We start from the raw sequence: 6,481 nt of genomic DNA on the forward strand, positions 1-6,481 counted from the left end.
GCCTGCTTCTTCCTCTCCCACTCCCCCTGCTTGTGTTCCCTCTCTCGCTGGCTGTCTCTCTCTGTCAAATAAATAAGTAAAATATTAAAAAAAAAAAAAAAGTTGAAATGTCGTAGCCTGGTATGTATCTCTAAAGTGAGAATGATGTCATTATATTTGGAGTTTATTGACACAAAATTTTCTTTTGTCTGAAAAATTTTTCAGCATGCTGAATATGGTTTTAATTAAGAGATACACTGATCATTTGTTGATTTTGTTACAAGGGAGGAAATTCTGTAGCTTCTCTGTGCCTCATTGTGTGGATCACAATGAAAACATGCAAAGGACCATGGCAGTGTGTTGATTTGTATCTCCTGTATTTTACATCTACTTCTGTATGCCACTGAAAATCATTGTTCAGAAAGTTCCGCAGGATTATTATGTTTTGAAGTAAAAAAATGTTGGATTCACAATTCCTTTTCTTTAAGAAGGAGAAGGCCATACTGTGTTAATTGACATTACAAATGAATATTCTCACCTTTACCTGTGGGTTAAATTTTTTAATATTATTTTAAAACATAAGGAAATATCCACTGAATTTAGGGAAGCCACACATAAATGCTGGCTTCTCTAATTACCTTTGGAAGATTATTTGTTCATAGATTTATGGCATATTCTCTGGAATCGTATGATCTGAAGTATAGACCATCGCCTCAAAATCTAAAACATGATATAGACATGGTAATCTTTATATAGTTGTTTTAGTCTATCTTCAAGTGATATCTGATAAAACTTAAACCACAGTAGTGTTGTGGGGCAAACGACAATCCCACTCTTCTTCCAAATCCTAACCACTTTCTTCCACGTCCACTGAATCATGTCATTCTTAGTTTTCCACTCACCTTCTTTACCTCTCTTTATCTGGAAAAAAGGAGACAAATAAAATGCAACTAAAATGCAACTTCCATATGTAAAGAATAAGAAAGAGTAGTAAGAAACTGTGAAGTGTGACCTCAGCTGACTTGGAGATTAATGGGAATGCAAAAAAAAAAGTGGACTTGGAAAATGTGTGGAAAGGAAATTTCTCTGTACCCAGGATCCACCAATTTCTGACCTATCTATAAACACAAAAGCCAAAACATTGCTGATGAAAAAAGGTAGAAAACTTCAAATAACACTAAATGAAACATAGTTGTTCCCCTAAATTTTCTGGGTACTTATTTCACTTCCCTGAGTCTCCAATTTACACCCAGCCGCAGGCCCACCAGGCCGTTCCCGGGCTGACTCTTACTGCTCCGGCTGTCCAGCGGTCCTGCTCGCGGCGGTCGCCAGGGTCGTCTCCAGCCGGCGGCCGGGCGCGTTGGCCCACGCGGCTCTCCGGCCCCAGGGCAGCAGTCACTGTCAGCCGAGCAGCAGGAAACACCGAGGAGCCCCAGCCTCCACACAGGATCCACCGGTGTCCCCTGAACTTTGCGCACACGGCGAAGCCGGAGGCAGACCGCGCGCTGTGGCCGGGCTTTCGCCGGGGGTCGAGCCGCGGCGGGGCTGAGCAGAGGCCGCCCAGCCTGCGGCTCCAGCCGGGCGCCGGCAGCCCCCAGCTTCGGCGCGGGCGCCCTCCCGCCGCGCTGCCGGCCGCCCGGCTCTACCGGGCCGCCCGGCACACTGCGGGAGGAGCCGCCGGCCGCCGTGACGCGTCAGGGAGGAAACGGCGGCGCCCGGCGGCCCTGCGGGGAAGGAGGAAACGCGAGTGCGCTCGGCTCCGCGCCCGCCGCGCCAGGAGGCAGCACCGTGGAGCGGGGTAGGTGCGGGGCCTCTAGGACCCAAGGCGGGTGGGCCGGCCGCAGGGTCCGCGCGCGTCCGGGCCGCACTCGGAGCCCCCCGGGCGGGTGAGACGGGGCGGGGCGAGCGGTGCCCGGGCCTCGACTGCTGCCTCTTCTCGGAGCAAACGTGACTTTCCTGGGTCTTTGGGCAGCTCCCCTGACCCCCCAGCCCGAAAACCTCCGAGTTGGCGGAAGGGGAGAAGCAATACCCCCGGCCAGCCCCCGACTCTAAGAGTTTGTGGTCTGTTTCCTCGAGGTGAATTCAGAGTCTGCCTTTTGATTCCTAAACGCTCGAGCCGTGTCGGTGGACGGACATTGTTAACCCGGTGCGCAGCCTCCCAGCTTAGGGGAGCCGGGAACTGCGAGGCGGGGGGGACCCCCACCTGAGGTCGAAGGAGGGTGCGAGTCACCTGCGGCGATCGGGGACGGAGGAGGCCCCGGGAGTGGAGGGCACGGGAATGAATCTTTAACCTGTTGTCAGCGGACTGAAATCTGAGATTAATGCGTTACTACCCTTAAGTTCTCTGTGATTTAAACCTTTTCCGTCTCCTTTAAAGTGAATTTGGCTCTATTGATTCCCACAGCTTTAGTGTTGATATGTACCATCTAGAGTGCTCTGAGATTTTTAGATTTGTCCTTTTTAGTGGTGGTTAGTTGGGAAGATAGAAAAGAGAAAGAACTCATCTCTTGAGACTTAAACTCTTTCATCATTTAATTTTGCACAGTAATTTCTGAACCATGAGTAGAATTTTGGTCCTGCGCAAGAGACTATATACTTGAGATGCAGGTACACTTGAGATGAAGGAATACACATAGAGCACTATAGTTCCCAAATCTTTATTTAAAACCATTAGACTGTTGTGTTTTGACGCTCTACTTTGTCTCTACGTTGAGGATTTACCCAACCTATCTGGGAAGTGACTTATTTACTTAATAAACACTTAAATGGTTCTTACCACGTGCCTGGGCTCCTTTTTAGTGTTTTATAAATATTAACTCAAATTGTTAACACAAAAGATTAAATTATAGCGGTACCAGCAGTGAAGAGGTTGTGTGTACTTAAGTTCCCCAAATGTCATTGCGAGAGCTTAGAAACATTAGAGGAAGTTTCAGGCATATTTTAGGGACTGGGTGTGCCTTCTGGCGCACTTGGCTACCACTCCTGTAAGACAAGCCGCCACCCCTTCACTCCCTGGGGGAAGGGAGTCTGGAGCTATGGGAATGAGACCTCTTCCTTGCAGATCTCCGCCAGATCCCTAGCATCATCCGACTGTAAGACAGTCTTTCTCATCCACCATAGTGCCCATCATTAGCTAACTCCAGAGAGACCAGAACTTCCCCCTTTTCCAACTGCCCCTACATGGAGCCTAATTTTGGTTTTAAAAGGAGCTTTGTTCCTATCTGACAGTTGATGAAACCATAGTTTAGTGAAACGTACTATAAAATAGACTGCTTTTGCTTGTACACGTCAACGTAACAAATAATGCTTCGTAATTTTACTGCCCTTTGCTATTGGTAACATTGAGTTGATAGATCAACCTGGTAGGTGTCCATTTTGTGATTTGCAGACATATAGAGAGAATATTTTTCTAGAATAAAGTACCCTCTTCAAATGAGTCCTTGGCCTGATGGTAAGATTGGTAGAGACCCAAAATGGTGAATCATGGTTTTTGTCATTATGGTGATTATCAATTTGATTTCAAAATCTGCATGTCATACTAGCTTTCTCTTTCTAGATTTCTCTATCTCCCATTTAAATTTCCAGAGAGATGATTAAATGAGACTCTGAGCCTTATTTAATAGGATTATGAGGTGTCTCCTGGAAGCAGGAAAGCTCACTTTTCCTCTGATACAATTTATGGTACAACAGACAGTGGCATTCATGAACTCAGTTCAGTGAAATGACTACTAACGCTTTCATGGTTTACAGAGTGCTTCCAGATAAATTTGTGAAGTTGGCAGCCATTTTTTATTCCTGTTTTTACAGATGAGGAAACTGAGGCATAGAAATGTAAAATGTTTTAGCCAGGATTGTACAGCTGGTGGGAGAGAGAGCTTGAATAGAGAGCAGGTATGTGAACAGTGCCTGGCATACGCCAGCCTGTAATTAACATTGTGGAATGAATGATTCCAAATGACTTCAGATTTCTTGCTCTTTCCAAACATTATGCTTCTCAAATACTGTAATTGACTTATGCCTAAGAGATTTCCGGGCCTATACCAATGTCTCTCAGTTACTTCGAACAGTATCTGATACAACAAACATCTTTTCCACTAAAGAGATGAGGATGCCCGTGGACTCATTTCTTAGGATTTGTCAACTCTGGTTTTTGAAAAAGCAGTAGGTTGGTTATTTAGTTCTCTTCTCAGACATCTTTCTTTTTTCCTGTGATTTGAAGATAGTTTAGATTGGAGGTATGGTTTCATTCTTTGAGTCGACAGCTTCCTTCTCTCTCCCTGCTCATTGAAGGTCATTTTTAAGGACTACAAATCACTGTAGGTTTTCAGTGTCAGTGAACTCAATTAAGCTACTTAGATTTATGATCAGGTTCAAACACAATGATCATAGGTATTGTCATTTTTTTTAAGCACCTGACACTACTACTGTGTTTTTTGAAATGTTGTAAGTACTTTAGTATAAAGGGTCTCTTTTTAAAAAGTTTTATTTATTTAAGCAATCTCTACACCCAACAGGGTGCTGGAACTCACAACCCCAAGTTCAAGAGTCGCACACTTTCTGACTGAGCCAGCCAGGAGGCCCTAAAAGGTCTTTAAGAAAAAAAAAAAGACCAAAAAACCCCTCAACTATTTATGTCCTTCCAGTATAATCTCTGTTTCCTAAAGTATGTGACCTGCAGAGAGTTAACCTTCAATTAGAGAGGAAACTATGGCTATTACCTGCAGGGAGGAATTGAGCAGCATGTCATGGAAAAAAAGAGAGATGGGGTGGCCTCTCCCATGAGGGATATTAGGTGGTAAGAAGCCCTTAATGAAGCCAGACTGAGTCATCTGCCTGTCAACATTCTTCTGTGTGGGGGTGGAATAAAAAACTTTTGAAACCTGTCTTGTTTCAGAAACCACTTTACCTTGTCTGATCCTCATATTTTCTCTCTCTTTTTAATGCATGTAAATTACTGACTAAACTGCTGATTCATGAAACTCAAATTATGTAACACGTTATTCCTGACAGAAACAGCTCCCACATTATTTTAAGGGACTCAATGCTTCTGTTTTCCTTTACCTATTCCATTCCTTATGGTGGCATCTTTGTTCTCATTTCACTTTTTTTTTTTTCTATTTCATGGAGAAAAGTAAATCTAAGACGTGCTGATTCCACATCTTGTAGTTCATGTCAAAGTAATTTTAACTCAGTACTTTGAATTGTCATTGCTGAGAAAGACAACGTGGAAATCAAATGTTGAAGGCTGAGTCAGAGCATCGATAAGTAAAATTTTATTACCTGTCTGAAGCTGAGCCAGGGGGGTTTCAAAGGGAATTAGGGCAGTGTACAATATCCTTGCTTTTGTCCAGTTTCCCAGGACCTCTCCTATTTCCCACAGGTCCTGAATACCTGTCTTGGTCCATCTCCTAGTAGCCGCTATTTCTTTTATTATTCAAAACCAAAATCTGCTTTCCTAGGGGGGGGTGGGGGGTTGGGGGGAAATGGAGGTGAGTGAAGGGAGGGTGAAGGGAATTGTTGTAAGGGTAAGAGATTGATAATATGTAAGAGGGAAGACAGGAGATGTGTGAGTGAAGGAAGAGATATTTAGTGAGCTCTCATGGTGGATTTGTGCAGAGTACTGGCCTCTCCCAATGGGGCCATAAATATAGGGAAGACCTACATGGGATCAAAGAATGTGCCGCAAGGATTAAAAACAGCTACTAGTGTGTGATATTGGCAGGCAGAGCTCCTTTGTACCACCAAGTGGGGAAGGATCGTTATAGGTAGCTGTTGCTTCGGGCACCATATGAGTTTGTCTGCAGATAATTCAAATGTAGAGGGCTGGTTTTGTGGCTTTTAACTTGAGAATAGGAATGATTTGACAGGCTTTTGGTTGCGTTAAGGCCTGGATTTTGTACCTTTTTAAAGGCATACATTTTTTGAAGACTGTCTATAGTGTTGAGATAATGTTATTCCTTTTACTCTTTTGTGATTTTAAATAAATGACATTGTATTTGCATTGCATATAGTAATGAATATGATTCAGGTTAATTGCTTCCATTCAGGTTTCTGATATATTTACTATGCCGGTCTATACCAAACTTTTTTTTCTATAGGTAAAATAGACTTCATATATAATCATTCATACACAAAACTGGACTCGGTGATGGACTAGCCATTCCACAGACAGCTGGATGAAATGTCCTCAAGTACAGTGGGGCTAGTGACTAGAGTCATCAGTAGGACTTGACTAATTATTTGCTCAAGTTCAAAAATGAGAAGGACCTTTATTACTCTAGTTATTTACCTCCCTGCTTTTTAAATAAAAATGGATTAAAGTTAACTTAAAATGATCTGGTTTCCAGCTCAGAGTCCATATATGCGGACAAACATATGTGTAGGACCAAGTGTATAGCCTACATAATCTAATGCACATGTATGTTACATATATGACTAGCTAAGAAGGAGTATAAGAATCATATCCTTAGTTTCCCAAGAAAACACTATACATCATCTCTTT

The 6,481-nt window shown here is 43.3% G+C and overlaps 1 protein-coding gene across 1 annotated transcript in view; it reads left to right on the forward strand.

Annotated features, from left to right (window-relative positions):
• The first annotated feature begins 1,667 nt into the window (after window positions 1-1,667).
• SGK3 (serum/glucocorticoid regulated kinase family member 3) overlaps window positions 1,668-6,481 on the forward strand; it is a 138,623-nt gene continuing 133,809 nt past the window's right edge. The window contains exon 1 of the mRNA XM_040625653.1: window positions 1,668-1,777. The gene's annotated coding sequence lies outside the window, so the exon portion shown is untranslated. The remainder of the gene's footprint in view (window positions 1,778-6,481) is intronic.

This window comes from Ursus maritimus, unplaced genomic scaffold (genome assembly GCF_017311325.1).
Source record: "Ursus maritimus isolate PB19 unplaced genomic scaffold, ASM1731132v1 scaffold_9, whole genome shotgun sequence".
Classification (NCBI taxonomy): domain Eukaryota; kingdom Metazoa; phylum Chordata; class Mammalia; order Carnivora; family Ursidae; genus Ursus; species Ursus maritimus.